Genomic DNA, 22488 nt, shown 5'->3' with positions numbered 1-22488 from the left:
AATTTCTTTGGAATAAGAGACTAATTTTTATTTTATGTGTGCTTAGCATAGTTAACCCTTTTCAGATATTTTAAGATAGCTTTTAATCTTTTAAGATTAAGCCCATGTAGAAAGCTAATTTGTTTGCAGAAAAACCGTGTCAGTAGTAGCATTAGTGAAAATAACTGAACCATACAGATACAAGGCTAGAGATAGACAGACGGAAAGAGGAGTGAACAGAAGGCCAAAACCGCTAAGGCCACTGAATGATCAACTAAATAATCAAACAATTACCACACGGATGTCAGCCCAAATGAACAAACCACAGGACCAAAAGTCAACCCAGCCCTATAACCGAACATTCAGCCCAAGACAACAACTACATGGTTGAAATTTATTCCTAATTGAGCTATTTACGTATATATTTAATTTATAATAAAAATTTTCTTATTTTATTGATTTGATTTTGAATAATTGTTTTTTTGCGCATCTGATTGATGGTGAATTACATAGTAATAGCCGTTAGCACTGCTGCTTCGATTTCAAAAATGAAGGGAACTTTTTATTGTTTTCCATAATTTTTTAACTTTTAATTTTTTTAGTTGAAGCCCATGCAGAAAGTGGAAATATTTTTATACTACGTTAGTAAAACTGGTGAAGATAAATAAGCCCCATGGAAGTTATTTCTGTATAATAAAACACTGGCTCTGGTCCTTTAAAAAGTTTGGATTTATTTTTCTGATTTCTAATTTCAGAAATGCCAGTGAGGAAAATTATAGTTTTGTATACAATTTGCCAATCTCTCTTAATGTCTTGTTCACTGCTTTGGTTATTAAAATTTGCTCAGGTGATGGAACATCATTTACTGACATCAAAAAACCTTCCTAGCATAACATGTACACTGTGAACATTGTGCTATAACTTGGTGTGGTTTCTTGAAAAACCTGTCTTCTTATCGCCACGGTTCTCTCCCACATGGAAAAGACCTTGAAGGTGAAGAGCTACAAAATGATGTAGCATTGCTGATCTGTTAGAGTTTAAAATGTAAAAATAATAGTTATAAAACTGCTGACATGTCAATTTGCTGTGAATTTGTCGACTGTAAAGTGTCAAGGCAAATTAACAGCTACTGTAGCAGAATATAGCAGAGAGTAAGAATAATTTGCAATTATTGCCCAGGGGCAGAGCCAGGATCAGGCATCATTCCTTACAGAGGTAAGGAAACAGGCTATATACACTGAATGCATGGGACCATGTTATTCAGCAATGTAGTTCACTTTGATGGATTATTTCATTTGGTGTCCAGTTGACACTACAAAAAAGCTGTAACAGAATTCGAGAAATATTGTAAAACAGCAAGCTTATTATCCTGAAAATATGTATAACCATAATAACAATTGCAATGTCTGATGTTCATTTTGGTCAATAACTTTACGAAATACCAAATCTTGCACGCATACAAAGAAGAATTTTCCAAAGCCAGGCTAGGAGTAGCATATTTCGTAAAGACAAGCGACCGTTGCTAAAATTATTTAAAAACTCGATCTAGCGCACAAAGCACGATGCCAAATCCACATTGTTGTCTTTATAATACAATCCTCTAGACATACAATAGAAAAAAACGATGTAATTACACATTTGAGAAAATAATAAGATCGATGGCCGCCATGTTGATCTTACCGAGAAAAAAACGCACACGATGTCAGTTTCCTATGTTGTTATTCGAAGTCTTGTTCCATGATCGTCCTCTACATTGGCCACTTGTCGGTGATATAATGAAATTTTCAACTATACATTACTTAAATATAAACTTTACAGTTCGAGTCCAAAATCTCGGCCTTCCAAACGTACAAACACGTGACAAAAGAAGCCTCACAACAATCCCATGAATCCTCGCGAGTTTAGAACGTATGCCAACCTATGATAGGAATGGTCATTTCACTGTCTTTTGCTCTTCAACGAACACGGTAACCTATCTTTTTCATTGCATAATTTTGGTGATAGAAACACCTTCTTTGAGTCAAAAAAAATTTTAAAAAAATTCTTCGTCAGGAAAAAAGTAATTTGTCAAGTAATTTGGAAATATTATTTACTAGACGCTAGTTTCGTGTTTTAGTTCGCCTCGTGGTTCACTTTGCGAAACAGAAAAACGACAGATGACTTCAACAATACCTCAAAACCAAAACTGTGGTCTTGCCGGATAAGCCCACACGGCCTTGCACTTGCGGCGATGAACATTGTTTTGCCTTTGAACAACATTTCGTCGCATCCTCCTCATCTGTAGAGACGTTGACTGCATCCTCTGAGAGAAACTCCTCCTTTTTGGCATAAATATAGTGAGAATCAACATAGAAGATATTAAATGCGGTTCGTCTGCTGCCATTTTTGAAAGTTGCGCGTTTTTGTAATTTGAACATTTAATTTAGCGGCTCAAATTCCGGGTTAAACTGCTCAATGAAAACAGATACCATGTTTAACTAGTTAATGTCAGTCTGTAAACAACCACCAAGAAAGAATGTTCAGCTAGTAAATTGGCCTAGTGAAAACACAACCTGAAATAGTTCGTCCAGAGATGTTTCCTTTGAGGTCCGTAATGAGAAGTGATGTCGTCATTTGACGTTGCAATGACATCATGATTGCCAATTGCGGCCATATTGCCATGTTCAATTTCTGGAATTCCCCAAAACTTTAGGAAACCGGCGGTATTGAACGAAAAATAACCAAAGGAACCAATGAAGGAATACTAATAAGGGCTAAAAACATAAACATTATAGAGGGAAAAGTATTTTTCTTTCTTTTAAGAAGTGATTTTACATTTAATGAAAAAATGGCCTGCCAAAAATTGCTTGCCATGGCAACATCGGAGTCAATTAATAGTAGCCAATGACAACAAATTGTTCCCAGATGAATTTCTGAAAGAAAGTCCTGAAGTTTCAGACCGCTTGCTCAAATGTTGAAAAATTTATTCAGGTTCAAAGTCGCCGCTGGTACAACGATTGGATTGAAACCAATTGGATAATCTCGGCAACTAATTCCCTTTTAATTGCATCTTTCATTTCGCAGATTTTGTTCAGTAAAAACTTCCTCTGTTCTTCAGTTCCGTGTACAAATTTGCATCATCGCCAGACATATGTTTTTAATAAATAAAGTAAAATGTAATTATATCTCTCGTCTTTTTCATTTCCTGTTTGTTTATCTCCGTCAATACTGAGCATCTTAGTAACAATGTGACATTGTAAATTTGTTAACTTTTTTTCACAAAAGAGTCCAAGGCCAATCAACTTCAGCCTTTGTTTTTTTTTTGCAGAGCTTTTCATGGTAATAATGTTGTCGGCTCAAAGTTCAAGGATTAATTCACAACTGCCACCTCTTCTCTCTAGAAATGTCATATGGTGCATCCTAAATTTAACAATTGGATCATGCGTCAGCGTGCTTTCATCGAGATATGAAGCACGCGATAAGCTTGGAAAGTACGAAAGATGCGTAAGAGTTCCTCGAGGCGTAGCCGAGGGCAACTCTAGCCTCTTGAGTAATCTCCAAACTTCCCGTGTGCATCATATCTCGGTGAACGCACAGCTGACGCATGAACCAATTGTTTTACAACATTTTCAACGCAGTGAAGCGCGTTTTATGATTATATATAAGAAACGTCCGCACTGAGCTTGTTAGTCTCACTGATATTTACTTCTCCTCCTGTATGTGGTCTAAACATATTCTTAGCCTCTGCGTGTTGCAAAAGTCACATTTGTATTTTACATTCTCTATTGATGAAACATCTCTCCTTGAAGACATCATATTTATTTGTTTCCATTTATAAATCTACCATAAAATCTACTTTGATCTTGCAATGTAGCCTTCATTGGAGAGGTATGAGAGGACGGACATTTCATAGCAATGTGAATCTTTTTTCAGCATCTCGTCCGCTGAAGCGGACTTACTTTAATGACGGACACTACCTGTTTTCATATGGTCTCTGTTATCCAAAGCCTACCCATATTTCAAACCATAATAGATCATTTTTCATACCCAATCGTTTATCGTATCGAATGATGTTTGTGGTTGGCTCCCAGTGTGCCAGCCAACCGCCCAGTGATGAGAACATGAAACAGATAATAATAAGTACTAAATACTTGTGAAATGTTCTTGACTAGTCTGACGCGGCGTTTCGTCCCGGCCAAGAGACTCTTCAGAGATAACAACGAGTTTGCCTATGGACGCGATCCATTCAACCAAAATTTCCGTTAAATTTCGGTCCAAAACTGAATGGATCGGTTTGGTCCAACCGGAAAAGTTTCGAAAAAATTGGTCCACCTTTCGAGGTGGACCACTTTTCTCGGTTGGACCGGTCCGCCCGAAAATTGACCATTCCATTTGGCTGTTTCCGGAACTTTCTCAATCCCAGTACCTCACTGTTCGCTATTTCTTTTCAACACGGAGGAAAGTGTGGAGAGAACTACTTGCACTTCTAATTATGAGTACAGCCTTTGCGGATGGTTGTCAACGGATTTGTAGGAGCTACTTGTTCACCCGTGCACAGTTGCAACAGGTATGCAGTTGCTTTGCAAGGTAAGTGTTTGTTTTGTTTGTTAAAAGCTTTTTATTTTCCGATATTCCCCATGTTTTCGAGCACTTGCAAAACTCCCGCCATTTTTATTTGGTGGAATATCTGTATTCATTTAGTTACAGAAGACTCCACTTCTACTTCAGTTCCCGATGATGTTCAATCTCAGCCAACCCTTGGACGATGGGAAGACAGAAACGTCCGGTTGCTAATCGAGAGCTATCTTAAATTCAAAGGCCTAATTGGACAGGGAAATAAGACGAAGAAAGGTTCGGACCCGTCGCAATCCATTCGACCCCAAGAAATTTTCAAAACTCAGCCCGGAAATTTTGGTTGAATGGATCGCGCACTATAAATTCTGAAGAGTCTCTTTGCCGAGAGGAAACGCCGCATCAGACTAGCCACGAACATTTTACAAGTATTTTACAATTTTTCAATTCTTTATTGTATAAATAAGTACTAATAGGTAACAATAAAAATTTTCATCGTGTACTTATTATTATCTATTTCATTCTCCCATTGTTCTCAATTTTAATTTTATTTTAAAGATGGAACGAGATATAGTCACTGCCGGTGCACGTGCTTACCATCAATGAATTACCATACACAATGTGAAACTTCAGAGCAAAACGCATAAAATTCCTAATTTAAGACCAAAATCCTAGTCCATTGCCAAATGTCATATCAAAATAGCTCAAAAGTTTATATTCTTCGCAATGGCACATTCATATAAAGCTTATTCGGATCCTTGGAGATTCCCTGGGGCTGATGTATTGAAAAAAAGAAATAAACAAATCAAAACAAACAAACAAGTGTTTGTTGTGTCTGCTGCACTAAAACTGTCAGAAATGTTTTTTTTTTTTTTTTTTTTCAAAAAAGAAAAATAAAAAACAAGAGAAATAAAAAATGTCATATTTAAATCACAAATGCATATAGTTTGCAAATCTTTCAGCTCTGAATTTTTGAGCAAATTATAATGTCTGCACTCGGGGTGTTGGTGTGCTAATCAGTAGCCATTTTTGTGAAACCAATATTCTCTTCCTTGGCTTATTCAAGTCATTATGCAAGTTGGTTTCCCTCTTTATCATATGGCGCAATAGTGGTCTAAGAACAGCTGTGTGCGTAAAATATGTGACGATAGTAAACGTTCATCTTTTGGCAGATCTGTAGACTTTAAACAGTAACGTACATTGTTTCCTTACAAAATAGGTTAATCCTCGTTTTATTTATACGTTTACTGGATTGAAATCAGACCATTGATCTATTTCAGCGAGGCTCGAAACGAGTTGTAACAAGTATCGGTGACTATGAACAAGAGAAGCTTCTAGAAAAGAATGCTCGCTTATGAATTCGATTCAATTAAGATACACTAAGCGCTAGTTAAGTTTCTTATTTAAAATCATACCTATTCGAATTCAGGAACGTGAGACTGACCAAAGCCTTCACATCACGCCCGATATAGGCTAAGTGTTCCTTCTGTTCAGCGAACTCAAACCGCAAATGAATAAATTTGCAACATTTGATACTATGTAAAGAAAACAGTGGCAAACTGATGCTTTGTTGTCACTGAGATGTCATCGCGGCTCCGTGTTTTGACATATCAAACAAGCAAAAAAAAACATAATATCAAATTTTCGCTAGCGGAACTTTCGAACAGACATCCAGATTAAATAAAGGGTGCTCGTGTCATGTAGCATGAGTTAGTACAAATACAGATTTTAGACTAATATTGGTATGAAAACAACATAATACTTTTATGGAAGAGAACAATGAAAACTAAACAGAAATCCATATCTACCTTAATATTACATTAAACGTTTATGTGGTTGTATGTTTTCCCTTGGTTGACATTTTTATCGACAGGTCGGAGCTTTGATGTTTGCGAGTGAGAATTTTAGCGGACCTCCTTTAAACTAAAACCATAATTTGATACTCTCTTCAATATAGCAGCATTGGATATGTATCTTTGTCAAATGAATAAACTAAGGCAAATATTATTTATCATTAAATGCAAGTTTAATTTTAAAAAAGTGATTGATTGACGGAAGACTTTTCTAGATGGTGTGAAAAAAGAAAATAATGACAATTTCGAGTTCCATCAGGCACGCGAAACGTCAGTTCTAAAAGCCATTTTTTGGAAAGAGGTAAGTTAATCTTTTGTGGGCAATTGTTTGCTTGTGAGCAGGAGTTGATTTAACACTAGGCCACCTACATACTTATTTCACTAGCCTTACTTAAATGACTGGCTACCAAGTTTCATTGCATATAACCCAAGCAGTTCATAATTTAGGGATGCATCTTCCACAACGTGATTTATTTACAATTGAAATGGAATATTTATTCAACGATGAAATTTTAACTGCATTCAACCAAGCTAAGAGTAATTTTGAGAACTCGCCTTCTGACTTGCTGAATAATTTGTCTCTTCGGTTAATTACATAATCCTTTAATTCGTTCATTCCGTAAATTTCCTTTTTCATTTTTTTTCTTTTCTATTCGATTCATTGACTGATTGATTGATTGATTGATTGATTGATTGATTGATTGATTGATCGATTTTTTTTTTCATTTTGTTTCAAAAATTCATTTGGAGATGTCACTCAATTTTAGGAGCAGAAGTACGCAACATCGGGCAGGTTGGTTGGAGTGACCAAAGTGGTCGCCGTGCTCTTTTACTAGAGGCAACGCGTTGTGGTTTGGCACTAAATGCCATTCTTGGACCCTTCAGGTAAGATACTTATAAATGAATTAAACTTGAAATCTAGAGCGAACGACTCGTGACAAATAACTGGTAGACCTCAATTAAATTGATAAAAGGCTCCCATCGGCCAAACTGTTCAAGAAAAGGATATTCTGATGAAAGAAACTTGGTCGAAGTGATTACTAAACTATCGGAGGTTTGTCACTGCCGCATTTCCTCCCTGCTCCCTGCTGCAGGAGATGAAACGATGCCACTTTTTAATAATGAAATTATTGTTATGCTTTAGTAATTTAGTAGCGACACTCCTATGTTAAACAATTAAGAGCGGCTGCCTGAGAATATCGAGAACTCGCGGTCAAAACTGAAATTTCGGTTTTCCTCATATTTTGTCAGAAGAATCCCTTTAGAGAACTATTTACGAAAATAACATTAAAACTTTCCAAAGATTTTTCGTTTTCGAGAATTCCGGCATAATGTGAAATGCCGTGATCGCGGCGCAACCGGCGTTAAATTTTGACGAGATTTGGTGCATTTTCAAATCGCTCGGGAAGGAAGACGGCTTAGCGTATTAAAACGAGCTTTTGACATAAAGTTAGGCATCCTTCTGAGAATACGGTCTTATGAAAATATTGCTGGAGGATTCTTATTTACATGCAGTTTTCAAAGTCCGAAGATTCCTATTTTAAGCATTTTTGTTGACACTTGAAATTGTGGAAACTTTGCGGACAAATATCGTGTCCTGGTACATCGAAATTTGAAGCAAGTATTATACTTTAGGAAAGCTCTATACATGTAGTGCAATATATAAAAAATCCAGCTTGGGTAATTTAAAATCCAAGCGTTGACGGAAGTAAACACATAGGGAATTTTAATTTTTTTTTTTCAAATATGGCAGTGGTCACGCAAGGACAAGTTTTAAAATAAGTTTAAAATAAATTTATTGTTTATGTTTCAGTTCTGTTGGAATCAAACTAAGTTGTTATTCGGAGACAAAATCTCATGTGTTGATGGGTTTATCCCTATAAAAAATAATTTCTTTCCTAGTAGGTGATCACCGATCGCAAACGAAAAAATGAAACATTCAAGTGTTATGTCACGCTTTCCTCGGTACGCCAGCGTCAACAATGCGAAGGATACGAAACGAAATCAGTAAATATTTCATATCAAAATGTATCTGAAACCCCCAACAGGCGATAATGTTTCATTAAATTACTAATCGACTTGCGTAAAAACGCCTTTGGTTCTGAAAAGTTGCGCAAAAGTCGCAGTTTTTATAAATCCTAGGTTTGTCAAAGCTGCATCTCATCCTCACTGTCAATAAAATGTCGTGACAGGCACTTACATTGAGCTGGACAAGCGAAGACGAGAATTCTAAAAGCTGAAGAACAAGGTATCTGTGTTTTCAATTTGCAGGCCCTAGACTATATATCATAAACAGAACTGCGATATCAGAGCCGGTAGAGAAAATCATGCTTTCACTTTAGTGCAAGGCTGGCCATAATATTATCTTTAACGGCTACACTGCGGCTATAATATATTTGAATGAGCACTTACCGTTCCAATGCCTGCAAAATAGGCATTTAATGAACCATCCCCATTAATGTGAGCAATAGTCCACCCTTCTCAGTCCGATCCGGATAGAAGAGCACCAGAAAATAACCAAGGTTGTTTGCATGTTATGGCCATCACTGTGTACATAGCTATTTTAAACTTGCTATTTATAAACAATGACGCAAAATGGTTATAAATAGCAATGTGCGTTCGGTTTGCTCGATACTAGAAACTGTATTTCTTCTTCCGCGATGTCATATTTTGCAGTTTCTATATATTTCCGGTTGCATTTATGGCTCCGTGCTCATTTTCGTCCTTGATAGACGACGAGTCCGGTTGCGGTCAAAGTTCGTACTATTACAGCAACCTGCGTTTCTTTGGGTGAATGCCAAAAAGATATCTCCAGTCATCCAGGTCCCAACGCCAGGAAGCTGTTTGCTGACGACAAAACTGTCAGTGAAATGTAATGAATCCTCGCGCGCGCATGTTAGTCAAGTTATCGATCATCTGATGTTGTTGATTGAACATATGAAGTTAAGTTTACTGACTCTACATTGATGGAATACAAACAGCGGTGATATTTCTGATCAACCTACGATGACCCAAGAACAACAGTCTTTTACATTGATGGAATTTGATATTCTGAAAGGATGAGTCGAATAACAATCAGGCCATCTGCCCGCGCCGTCGAGATGTCTACGATCTTCGTTGGCGGTAGCCTCCCACGCAGTCGTTTTAAGGGGACTCGTATTAACTCCTCCCCGAGTCCCCTCAAAACGACTGCGTGGGAGGCTACCGCCAACGAAGACCGTGCACATCTAGTTGGAAGGGGCCGAGAGGGAGAAATCTGCGTGACTAGCATTCCGCAAGCGTTGCTCGTCCTCGATCTCGCGAAACTCATATATGCCTGAATAAGCCCTAAAATCATCATCATCATTATCATCATCATCATCATCATCACCATCACCATTATCGTCATCATCATCATCATCATCATCATCATCATCATCATCATTGGTGAATCGAATAAAGGCCTTAGAGGTGTGGCATATTCCTTTGCTTTCTTTGTGAGCATGAGAAACCTGCAGTTACTATTAAATGACATCTGTAGTGCGGAAATACTTCGGATTATTGTTGAATACCTTTTTCGTGCAAGGGTATGTGTGTACTGAAGGAGATTCAAAATTCGTTCAAATTAAAGTAGCCACAGCGATAGAATGATTGCTGAGACCATATCGGTTTTTGAATATTATTTTCTCTCTCTTTTTTTTAAGTTTTATCAGTCACCTTTCCTTCTAAGACCAGAGTATTGTCTCCCTATACCACATGGTACCCTCCTCTTAGATAAAACAATAGTTTCCCCGCTTCCTCTTCTCCCCGCATTAACTTCATTCATTGTCCTCTTTTTTAAATGCCATATTCACTCAAGATTGTTTGAGGGCCGGTTGGAAAAAGCAAGCGCCTGGGATCTAGGGATTATTTTCAGCAAACTTATATATCTATTAACAAGTTGAATGCGTTGTAACCAGCTTTAAATCAATGTTATTTTCTTTACTATGGAAGAAAATACTCAAAAAGACTCAGAAAATGCTGTTTAATTAGCTACGATAAAGGTCGTTTATTGACAGGCAGACAGACAAACAGACTACACGGGTTAGTTGAACTCCTCAGTGCGAAAAAGATGAAAATACCGCAACGTTTGTTTGATGGAAGTTTCGTCTTCATTGAGCAATACCACGTGTAGGTATTCTACCTTCTACTCGAAAATATGCCAAAGCGCCGGGCAAAATGGAATTTTATCTGATATCAGCGGTATCGAAGCGGCAGGCAAATACAACTCGGATACTACACTGTAGTTATAAAAACGTAAACATGTCATTAACCCTAGCTATCGACTGTGAGGTAGAAAATGTCGCTGTTTCGTACAGATTCATTTAAGAACTGAGCAGATTGTCACCCTTCTGTTTAGTGAAAAACGTACTAGTTGCGTGAAGTACAATAATGAAATTTGTGATTAGAGGTGTCATGGCGGTCGGACGTGTTCTCCGCGGTCTGTGACTCTTCAACTGAGAAAAGCCATGACAGGCTTATTTTGTGATCGTAAAGTAAGAGCAACGTCTTTCTAACAACATTTTCCGAAGCTTACAAACAACCGTTGCCATTCCATTGCTTACTTTGATGTCTAAGCGTGTTGAACGATCCAGTTCAAGCAGTTCGTGTTCGAAGCCTTCCCCTAAAAGAAACAAGCACAAGAGTGACGATATGGAAAGCGACCGAGAAAGCGACTCACCAATCTCTCTAAAGTAGCTCCTCGACAAGCTAAACTCCATGGAATCTAGAATGGAGGATAATTTTTCAAATCTCCACTCGCAGATCGCTCAATTAACACACGAGTTCAAAGAAGAAATCAATGGCGTCAAGAATTCGCTGAAGGAATTTGAAAAATCCCTCAACAGCGCTTGGGGCTTCATCGAAGATCTTCAGCAAGAATCCAAAGCCTTTAAAGACTCGAAAGGTTCCCACCAAAAGATGTTGGATGAGCAAGCATCAGAGATACTACGGCTGAAATCTGAGCTGATCAAAGTAAAAGCCGAAAACGATAAACTCACACCTTCCTTAAAGGAAACTCAAGAGAACCTCATTGCACTTAAGAACTACACCAGAAAAGAAAACCTCCGTTTCATGAATATCCCTGAGAGTCAAAACGAAAACTGCTCAGACATCGTGTACGACATAATTGAAAACGACCTCAATATCGACCCTGAAGACATCAGATTCCATGCTGTTCACCGCGTGGGCAAACCTCGCACACGAGATGATGGTACAACTCCTTCTCGCCCAAGGCCAATAATCGCAAGATTTGTAGTAAGAGAAGACAGGGACACAGTTTTCTCGGTCAAAAACCGATTAAAGTCGTCATACAGATACTCTGATGCTTACATCACTCAAGACTTTGCGCGTGCAATTCAACAAGAAAGGAAAACCTTAATACAAGCTATGTTCGCTGCAAAGAAGAAAGGCCGAGATGCAAAGGTAATAAACAGAAAGCTCTTTATTGATGATAACGCGTATGACATCTCAAACATTCCAATAGACTTTAAAGTTGCCTCTATCTGATTTACCCAATAAGTTTAGAAAAAATAGGAGTTCAAAGCCTGATCCGTTGGCTATTTCTCAGTATTCACTGTAAGGTCGGTCATGCAATTACCCATGTGTTTGTTTGTGTATTTGTTTTTATCGTCGCTGTTCTGTGCCCTAGTTTCTGCCTGTTTTTTGACTGTTTTCACCTCAGATTATGCTAATTTCGCCTATTTTATACCTGTTCAAAAGGAAAGCTTTCAAAGTTTCATGCCCATGCATACCTTTCAGTAATACTTACAATGGATTCGCACCTTGATCTTGATGTTAAATTCCTATCTTTAAATGTGAGAGGGCTGAATAAGTCAATCAAAAGACGTTCGATTTTCAGATGGTTACACAACCAGAAACTTCAATTCGCATTTTTACAAGAAACGTACAGCTCCAAAAATTACGCGCATATCTGGGAAGCCGAATGGGGTGGAAAAGCCTTTTTCAGCCACGGCACTTCACATAGCAAAGGTGTAATGACACTAATTAATCCTAGATTGGACTTTAAAGTAAATGCGAGCATTTCTGATAAAAATGGTAGGTTTTTAATTCTGGATCTAGTCATCGATGAGACACATCTTATACTTGTAAACATTTATGCTCCAAACGATACCAGCCAACAAGTGGCTTTCTTCAAAGAGCTTAATCACCACCTTGAAGAATTTGCGCAAGAAAACGTTGTAATTGCCGGTGACTTTAATTGCGCTTTGTCAAGCAGAGATAAAAAAGGTGGAAACCCGGTTTCGAAGAAAACCCTCGTAATTAAAGAAATCGAGCGTTTATCCAACCTATATAATTTAACAGACATTTGGCGCAACCTTAATCCGTACACAGATCGATTCACGTGGAGAAACAAATCCTTCAAAATTCAATGCCGCTTGGACTTCTTTCTTATTTCGAAAGACCTCATTAATGATGTGCAGTCTTGTAGTATTTTAAATGCGCCCGAGTCAGACCATTCTGCTATTACACTCCATCTTAGATCTAAAGAGCTTAAGCAACACAAAGGTCCTGGGTTCTGGAAATTCAACAGTTCCTTGCTTGAAGATGAAGTATACATCAATAAATTACGCGAAAACATAATCCTCTTCAAAAACAAGTACTTTGACATCGATGATTTGGGATTAAAATGGGACCTAATTAAAATGGAGATCCGCGGTTTCACAATCAAATACTCTAAACTCAAAGCCAAAAAGAGAAAAAACGAAGAACGCTTGCTGCAAAATAAAGTAAACGAGCTGTTGCAAAAATCTGAAGCAAATCCTAACAATAAACAACTTCTTAACGAGCTCTATGCTACTAAATTACGCCTACAAATAATTATGCGACAAAAAACAAAAGGAGCAATCATTAGAAGTAAAGCTCGGTGGCAAGAAAAAGGTGAACGCAATACTCGATACTTTCTCAATCTAGAAAAACGAAATCATTTAAGGAAAACAGTTACGAAACTAAAGGTAGGCGACGATAAATATACTACCGACCAGTTTGAAATATTAGAGGAAGAAAAAATGTTTTATAAATCTCTTTACAAGTCACAAAACACAAACGAGCATGATCTCTCTGAATCCACCTTTTTTGCATCCAGAAACATAGCTCCTCTGAAAAAAGAAGAACAAAAACTTTGCGAAGGGCTTGTTTCAGTAAACGAATGTTTAAATGCACTGAAAGAGTTTAAAAATGCCAAATCTCCTGGTACCGATGGCTTCTCTGCGGAGTTTTATAAATTTTTCTGGCCCGAACTGGGCACTGAGATGGTTTCCAGTTTTAACCATGCCTTCCGATCAGGAACCCTCTCTATCAGCCAAAGACGAGGGATTATTTCGTTAATTCCTAAGAAGAACAAAGATAAAACTTTGCTTGATAACTTAAGGCCTATCTCACTGCTCAATGTAGACTATAAAATCTTGACAAAAACTCTCGCGAAAAGGTTGGAGAAAGTGCTGCCCACAATCATAAACCCTGACCAAACTGGTTACGTCAAAGACCGCTTTATTGGTGAAAATGTTAGATTAATAAATGACATAATGTTTTTTACTGAGCATTCTAAAAAGCCCGGTATTGCAATTTTTCTGGATTTTCGAAAAGCTTTCGACACAATAGAATGGAACTACCTGTCTGCCGCCTTACAAGCGTTGAATTTTGGGCCTGACATGTTAAATTGGTTTCAAGTACTTTACCACCAAGTGTCCAGTTGCGTCCTACATAACGGACATGCATCCGACTTCTTTCTTCTCGAACGAGGTGTTAGACAAGGGTGCCCTTTGTCGGGGGTCCTTTTCGTTATTGGAATCGAGCTGTTCGCCAGGGCCGTTAAAAATGATACAGATATCAAAGGCATCAATGTAGACCAAAAAGAAATAAAAATTACACAATATGCAGACGACACCACAGTACTGGTGAGTGATTGCGACTCAATTCTAAGACTACTGAAACTTTTAGACGAATTCAAACAAGTCAGCGGATTGCAAATTAACACAGAAAAAACCGAAGCCATGTGGCTGGGTGCCTGGAAAAACCGCACAGAAAAACCTTTCGGATTTAAATGGCCACATGAGCCTATTCTCGCCCTTGGAGTTTACTTCTCCTATGATCTTGAACGCGCGAATGTACTTAACTTTGAGGAGAAGATAACCACATTGGAAAAAACCCTGAACAACTGGAAACAAAGAAAGCTCACCTTAATGGGAAAAATAAATATTGTTAAAACATTAGGCTTATCGAAACTAATTAACAGTGCTTCCTTATTGTCTATACCGAAAGGTCTTATAGAAAAAATCAACAAAATTATTTTTAACTTCATCTGGGATAACAAACCAGCTAAAATTAAAAGAAAAACTATTATTGCTGAGAAAAAATGCGGTGGTTTAAGGATGGTCGATTTTGAAATGATGGAACGATCACTAAAAATAGCCTGGGTTAAAAGAATTATAGAAAATTGTGACGCTTCATGGAAAATAGTCCCAGAATACGCTCTAAACCAGTATGGCGGTCTTACGTTTTTCATCAAGTGCCAATACGATATCAAACTATTCGATTTACAAAACCTCCCCGAATTCTACCGTACTATCTTGAGTTACTGGCAAAGCTTTAAACTTGTAACAAACCATGAAGTATCAGCGGAGAAGCAAATAATCTGGAATAATCGTGACATCCTAGTAGATGGAAAACCAATTTTCTACAAATCCTGGGTCAATAAAGGAATTATTTGTATCAAAGATTTACTAGCTGAAGACTTAAATTTTCTATCACTAACTGAGCTCAAAGCAAAACTTAACCTTGAAGTTCCCTTCACTACATTTTACGGTATACTGCAAGCCATCCCAAAGATATGGAAAGTAAAACTCCGCAACACAGTCTCTTCAAAGGTACAATCTCTCTCACTTCCGTCTACTAAAATTGCATATTCGATTTTACTTAGCAAATCCTATTTGATTCCAACCGGTGAGAGTAAAATTTTAAATTACGGCTTCACCAAAGAAAACATCCAAAACGTCTATATGCTCAAAGCTTATAATCTTTCAATTCAAAATTATTCATAACATCCTACCTACGCAGTCCAGTTTGTTTCGTGCTGGTATAAAGGACAGTGACAGTTGCCCGCTATGCAGCTACGAAAGTCAATCATTGTTGCACATGCTGTTTACCTGTAACATTTCCTACACGTTTTGGAACCTCTTTACGCGATGGTGGCACAAAACATACCAAGAACACATAAAACTCTCTGAAAGTGTCATTCTGTATGGTTGGCACCAAAAATCAAACAACTGGTCAGCGCTCAATTACGCCCTCGTTATTGCCAAGTACCACATTTTTAGCACTAGTGTTTGCAATGGCATTTTAAACTTTGAAAGCTTTCTTTTACGCCTGAAAAACAAAATCTCTGTTATGCGAACATTAGCAGTAGCAAATAATAAATTAGAACAATTTGTTAAATCCTGGGCCCCTATGTAATTTGTATGTACGTGTTCCTCTGTTCGTGAAGAATGCTGTGTAAAGACTTGTAAATAATTTTGGTTTCAAACTTCACGTGCAGTGTGTATTTATATGTAAATGTGTGTATGTGTTAGTATCTGAAAGTCAGCATGTAACCAGGGTAAGCTTTAAACGTTATCTTGTAACTTCCTTGTATATATTTATCTCGTAAGTTAGCATGCTTTATTTTGTATTTGTAAGTAATGTTTTCAATAAAATAAAAAAAAAAAAAAAAAAAAAAATACCATGGCCGAGAAATGGCGACCATTAAAAAAAAAAAAAAAAAAAAAAAAAAAAAAAAAATGAAATTTGTCGATCATTCTGGCCTTGCGTTTTATGCCACGGCAATCGGCCTTTACGAATTTTGCTGTAGCATTAGTTATCACTCACTCTAAATGTGAATAATTTTTTGTATAGGAATATTCAGCAACGAAAAACTGTTTAGAGTATTACATTTTGTATTGTAGCGATAACTTTGTCATTCTCTCGGGAAAATATATTATACAAACTATAAAATGTATTTCAAATGTGTTAACTAGTACTTGCGTGACTGACCACTGACTGACCATTTTGTTAACACTTGACTATAAATGTTATACCCAAACTAGATTTCTTACATGTTGCAGTAAAATAACAGATCGTACCTCAAGCATACCTGTTGTTGTAAGTTTCGATGTACCAGCGCAAGATTTTGCCTCGAAATATTTCCTCATTTTCAAGTGTTCACATGCGAGGAGTTCAACAGTCAGCGTGTTGTTGATAGGCTGTGATCTAGAAAACATGCCTGCTTTGCACAGCTTCACAAACCCAAAAGTGATTTTAACGCCTGCTATTGGCTTTATTATTGAAACAAGTTCTTATTTAGTAAGATATATCATAAATACTTGGTTCTAGAAGTACTTCTAGATGCACCATGTGACAATGAAAAAAAATTGGTTGAGATCTGGACGAGCAGAAAGGTGACATGACACTTTGACCTTTTCAAATTTGGGGTTACATCTCACTCCCTAGTTAGACTTATTTTATTTAAGGTATATAAAGCAATTCAAAACTTATTAGATCATTAGATTTAGTTTTGGAACAAGAATTATATAATTCTCCGGTAAAGTAACATACAAACAATAATTTATTGAAACATGTCATCTTGTCCTTGCGTGACCACAGGAATTTTTTGAAAAAATATGTCAAAAATTCCCTATGTCTATTATTCCGTCAAAGACTGGCTTTTAAATTACCCAAGCTGAATTTTTGATATGTTGCAGCACAAGAATAGAGCTTTGCTCTACTGTAACTTTCGTTGTAAATTTCGATGTACCAGGAAAAGAATTTTGTCCGCAAAGGTTCCACAATTTCACGTGTCAACAAAAATGCTGAAAATAGGATTCTTCGGACTTTGAAAACTGCATGTAAATAAGAATCCTCCAGCAATATTGTCGTAAGACCGTATTCTCAGAAGGATGCCTAACTTAACTTCAAAAGCTCGTTTTAATACGCTAAGCCGTCTTCCTTCCCGAGCGATTTGAAAATGCACCAAGTCTCGTCAAAATTTAACGCCGGCTGCGCCGCGATCACGGCATTTCACATTATGCCGGAATTCTCGAAAACGAAAAATCTTTGGAAAGTTTTAATGTCATTTTCGTAAATAGTTCTCTAAAGGGATTCTTCTGACAAAATATGAGGAAATCGGAAATTTCAGTTTTGACCGCGAGTTCTCGATATTCTCAGGCAGCCGCTCTTAATTATTTAGATAAGGGTTAGTTATATGAAATAAAAATCATGTCTTATTCCAGGGTAGCCTCCCACGCAGTCGTTTTTAGGGGACTCGTATTACCTCCTCCCCACAAACGCCTGCTTACCCAAGCGCCACATTCCTTTCCGGCGCTAAGCCAATCACAGTGAACCTTCTAAAATCTGGAAGGTTGACCTTGACCTCAGAACGCCTCTTGCGGGAACAGTAAAAAGCATCAAGGCGGAGACAGAACATGACCGAGCTTACGTACGTGAGCTTTGAGCACCGAGTGCCCTATGTTCAAAATTTCTCGCTTAAATGCCTATCAACTGACTGCAATCAAAGAATTCGTGACGGGATATTTTCGTCAATTTGCCGACTGGTTACGCAAAGTCGCTTTAATATTTGTATATCAAGCTTTGCCTTCGATCTAGTCGACCTTACCGGTGTGGAGGAAATCGAAATATCACCCGATATGTTACTTACTTACTTACTTATCCTCTTTGGGCCCACGTGGACTCTTAAGGCCGGCGAGAAGATTGCGCCACCCATCCCGGTCTGCCGCCGAGGCGACAGCAGCCTCCCATGACTGCCAACCCAGCTGATTCCTTTCTTTCTCCACAGTTCGTCTCCACGTTTCCCTTGGCCGGCCTCGCTTCCTCTTACCTTCGGGTGCCCACGTTAGTGCAGTCCTTGAGATGTCGTTAGGACTTTTCCTCAAGACGTGGCCTATCCAACGCCACCTTCTCACTTGTATGAGGGTGGACACTGGCATGCTCCCTGATGCTTCATATAGCTCTTCGTTGCTCAGATGGTAGGGCCAAAATCTCCTTAATACTCTTCTTAGGCATGTGCGGTGGAATACATCAAGTTTGTTGAGATCAACTGTCGTTATTCTCCACATAGCGGCCCCATACAGTAACACAGACAGCACATTGGAGTTCAGGATACGCAGCTTGGTCTTGTTGCTGAATCTCTGTGACCTCCAGATGCTCTGTAGTCTGGTAAATGCATTTCTGGCTACTGCTAGTCGCCTCTTGATGTCTGCCTGTGTGCCACCATGTTTGTCTAGCACCGATCCTAGGTATACATGTTGGTAAACATTAAAGATTTTGCAGATGAAACTCGCTTTGTTGTTGCAATTTCAGTTCGGCGGCATGTGCGACATTTTCCACAAGGACCACAAGTTGATCGCTTCTTTGTCGTTTAACTTTCCGTTAATAGCTGATAAATACTGCAGATTTCCCCTTGATATCTTCTACATTCTTCCTCGTTTTTTCGCATCGAGTTAGTCCCTCGTAGCACACTTCGTACAAACAAAGAAATCTGCTCCAAAGTTTCCGCACCCGTAAGAGGTGATATCTTCACCGACTGTCAACTCGATCAGGCGGGGAAGATCGATTGCACTTTCCCGAAGATTTTGACTCTCCCAGCAGATAATGGTGTCAAAATTAAATGTCACACAAGAAGTGCTTTTATTCACATTCGATATTTGTTTTGGCGTTTCAGCCATTCCAGAAGTGAAAATATATATTTCAACTTAATTAACTCCCGCATCTCTCAAGACTGTACCAGAGACTGCACAAAGCTCGCGGGAAAAGGAAGTGGCCGTTGTAACCTTTGATTTGATATCATTAGACAATGCCTCGATGGTGATTGGCTAGGGTCCTCGGGGAGAAAAACAATGGGAAAGGAATGTGGCGCTTGGGTAAGCAGGCGTTTGTGGGGAGGAGGTAATACGAGTCCCCTAAAAACGACTGCGTGGGAGGCTAATTCCAGGGTTAAAGGTTGGAATAAGAATTAGAAATTGTTTGTTTTAGTTATTTAATTATTTATGAATTGCTAACAGGCGCCATGTCGGCTCAGTCGGTCACGTGTTTTTTGTCATAGTGCACTCATTGCCAAATTTTTATCATTTCCTTTTCTTTGGTTTTGAAGTAACATATTGGAAAGAAGCAGAGGAGCAGAGGAACCGCAGATTGGAATACCGCAGGGAATACAACCAAGGTAGAAATCAACTGTCCACCCGACCCGCAAAACCTTGCGAAGCTACGGCTGCGTATTTCTGGTTATTATCATATTATTCACAGCCACTTTCAGTGTTACGTTAGCAGGGAACAACGACAATCTTTCGACATGCTGGATTAACAGCTTACTGGCAAAAGAAACGACAAATTAACAACAACTACTAACCTAAAATGGATGATAAACGTGTAGGCCTGTTAACTTTACATGGCTCTCTGAAAAATTCAAACTATTTGACCGCTTTCTGTTACGTAACTTCCGGTAGAATTCGGGCGTTTTATTCGCAAGGCGTCAAATTTCAAAACCATTGTTTTATCAATCTCGTATTAACTTCCTGATATTCCCCCGCGTCAGTCTGTCCCATTTTCATCGCCAAAAGTCAAGTTCAACCGTAAATAAATTAGTTGTGCTTACATTCCGGACCTATAGGCCTGGTTACCAGGCATGTCGATAGATGGCACGTCGAAAGAAAGTCGCTGTGCACGTAACATTGAAAATAAAATGGCTGAAATCGCCGCTTTTTCACTACAATGAAACTTTTAAGTCCTAGAAAATGGGCAGAAATGGCCGAAACACGGCTGAGACCTCTCTTCTTTTTGAAGGCCATGGTCCTTCAATTGATATTGCAGTTCATGGATATTTATGATATGTCGTAATTTCCGTCCGCGTAGTCAAAGTTTTGAGCTAAATCAACTCGACAGCCAGGTTGACTCGTATCAGTTGCATATTGGCGATTCGGTGTACTCTCGTAAACCACTTCTCACCGTGGTTGCAGAGCCTTTCTTTCCCATGCTCGATCTTGGCGTTCTCAAGAAAGACTCTGCGTGAATCGAGTAAGATCTTTATTGAGCATGCGCTGCATGTTGCCTGGATACAGTTTCGAACCCAGGCCTAACATGCCCATTTGAAGTCCTCCAACTTACAGCTTTTCAAGCAGAGCCTTTCACAAGAATTAATATGATCATTTATCAGGGCAGTGAGAGGAGAAACCATTAATAACATCGGGTGCAAAGGAACGTGAAACAAAAGTTCATCAGACCGCTTGGATAACTCTTTCATTAACGGAATCGGCAGTTGATACATTAAGGTTTTGCCGTGCCTGGTAGCTAGAAAGACCAACGTATCTGTGCCGGAAACGAAGGAATTTAAGGCAGTTGACTGCTGTATTGACAAATCATGTAATCTGTGGAACATACCAATTATATTAAGAAGAATCTCGTCGAGAATAACTGGTGCTTGGCTTGAGCAGATCTCGCAGCCATCTTGATTTTTCATGGTACAGCGGGCTCAATTATAACCATCGGTTTTATCTCTAAACGGATGCTAGCAGTGGGAAAAACCAGTTTGACAAAAGAAAAAAAGATTGACTAGTCCAGAATTTCGGACTGCGGCGGCTTCAAAGAGTTGACGCTATTCAGGCAGAGCCTCTTTTTCTCTTCCTCAGTAAAGAAAAAGACAAAAGGAGGCTCAGCTCGCAGGGTGACTACTTCTGGGCCCGGTCGTTCAAAGTCCGATTAAGCTAATCCCGGATTAACGTGAACTTTGATGCGAGTTTGCGTAATGTTCGCGTACTTGTGGGAATCCAAGAAAATTACAGGTTTGATTGTGAATTTGTACTTAAGAGCTTTTCTAATTTTTTTACCTATTTTTTTCTTTTCTTTTTGCGAAATTTTTGAAAGACGGTTCGATACTAAATTCACTTCAAAATGGACTTGCAGTTCCTTTAAATCGCTTGTGCGTTTAGCGTTTCGGATTAAAAAAATGCCTTTGCTTCTAAAACAAAGACTTATCTGAATAAATTTTTCGTTTAGAAATTAAGCTTTAGTTGTCTATTTTCTTTCTATTTCCATTAATGAAATGTGACAACTGCGTAAATCTTGCGTATTCTAAATAAACATGTCCTCGCGAGCGGAAAGAATTCTCCCATGTAATGCGAGGATCAAATTTTCAAGTTTGTTTTTTTTTTCAAAACTTTTAAATAGGAACCAGTGTATTTTATTCGATAATTAGAAACTTTAGCTATTTTAGACCAAAGGGGTGTTGCTTTTTTACGCTGTAAGTTGTGTATTTTTACTAAACATGGGGTTGTTTATTTCCATTTTGCACATTAGGTGAATGCTTGGAAAACCTCTGGTCATCCTAGAATCAACGGGTTACACTACCGTGTGGAAAATGTTATAAAAACAATTTGTTCATGAGTCAGCTGTGCGTCCATCTAGAAATGAAGCTCTTGCGAAGGTTGGAGAGCACTTAATAAGCTAGAGTTGCCCGAGGCGTAGCCTCGAGCAACTCCTACGCATCTTTCGTGCTCCCCAAACTTCCCGCGTGCTTTATATCTCGATGAACGCACGCTGACGCATGAACCAATTGTTAGTTATAACATAGCGTTAGTAAAGCGCGTTCTCTGATTGGCTGATATGCATCATCCATTTGCCCGTGGGGTTGCACGCTGACGTAAGCTGGCTTTCAGCTTGGCTTCTCACTCGTTTGATTTATTAGTCTTTTAGCACCTACCCTGTCTCAAATAGTTCAACGTCGATGTTCTGAATCACCCAAGCAAATTTGTCTTCAACTGTGACGTAAATCATCATTCGGCTCATTTGAGATCTTACACCCGGCGAAGAATCTGTCAATAATGATTATTAAAATCGATTGTCGCAAGGCAAGTGAACGAGAATCGAACTCATTTATCAGTGATTCTTCTTTGTCACCTACCATTCTCTTTTGAAATGGTTTATTTCTGAGGTGTTGGGGATGAGAAACGGTGTAATCTGTAAGCAGAGTTGAGCTAGTAATTGCAGAAGTAAATCCAATTATGTACCAGATTTTGCCAGCATATAA

General features: G+C 38.5%; 1 protein-coding gene across 4 annotated transcripts in view; it reads right to left on the bottom strand.

Moving 5' to 3' along the window:
- The window catches only part of LOC146464148 (gamma-aminobutyric acid type B receptor subunit 1-like), a 47897-nt gene that overhangs the window by 19595 nt on the left and 5814 nt on the right, over positions 1 to 22488 (bottom strand). The window contains exon 1 of one of the 4 annotated variants that reach the window (XM_085130068.1): positions 8796 to 8913. The exons of 1 other annotated variant lie outside the window; for it this stretch is intronic. The gene's annotated coding sequence lies outside the window, so the exon portion shown is untranslated. Of the gene's footprint in view, positions 1 to 2151; positions 2245 to 5945; positions 6030 to 8795; positions 8914 to 22488 lie in introns of those variants that run through there. 2 more of the 4 variants (XM_085130065.1, XM_085130067.1) reach the window with 2 other exon arrangements.

The sequence above is a fragment of the Pavona decussata genome, unplaced genomic scaffold (assembly GCF_977016875.1).
Source record: "Pavona decussata unplaced genomic scaffold, jaPavDecu1.1 SCAFFOLD_168, whole genome shotgun sequence".
NCBI lineage: Eukaryota > Metazoa > Cnidaria > Anthozoa > Scleractinia > Agariciidae > Pavona > Pavona decussata.
This window is presented reverse-complemented; position numbering and strand designations above follow the sequence as displayed.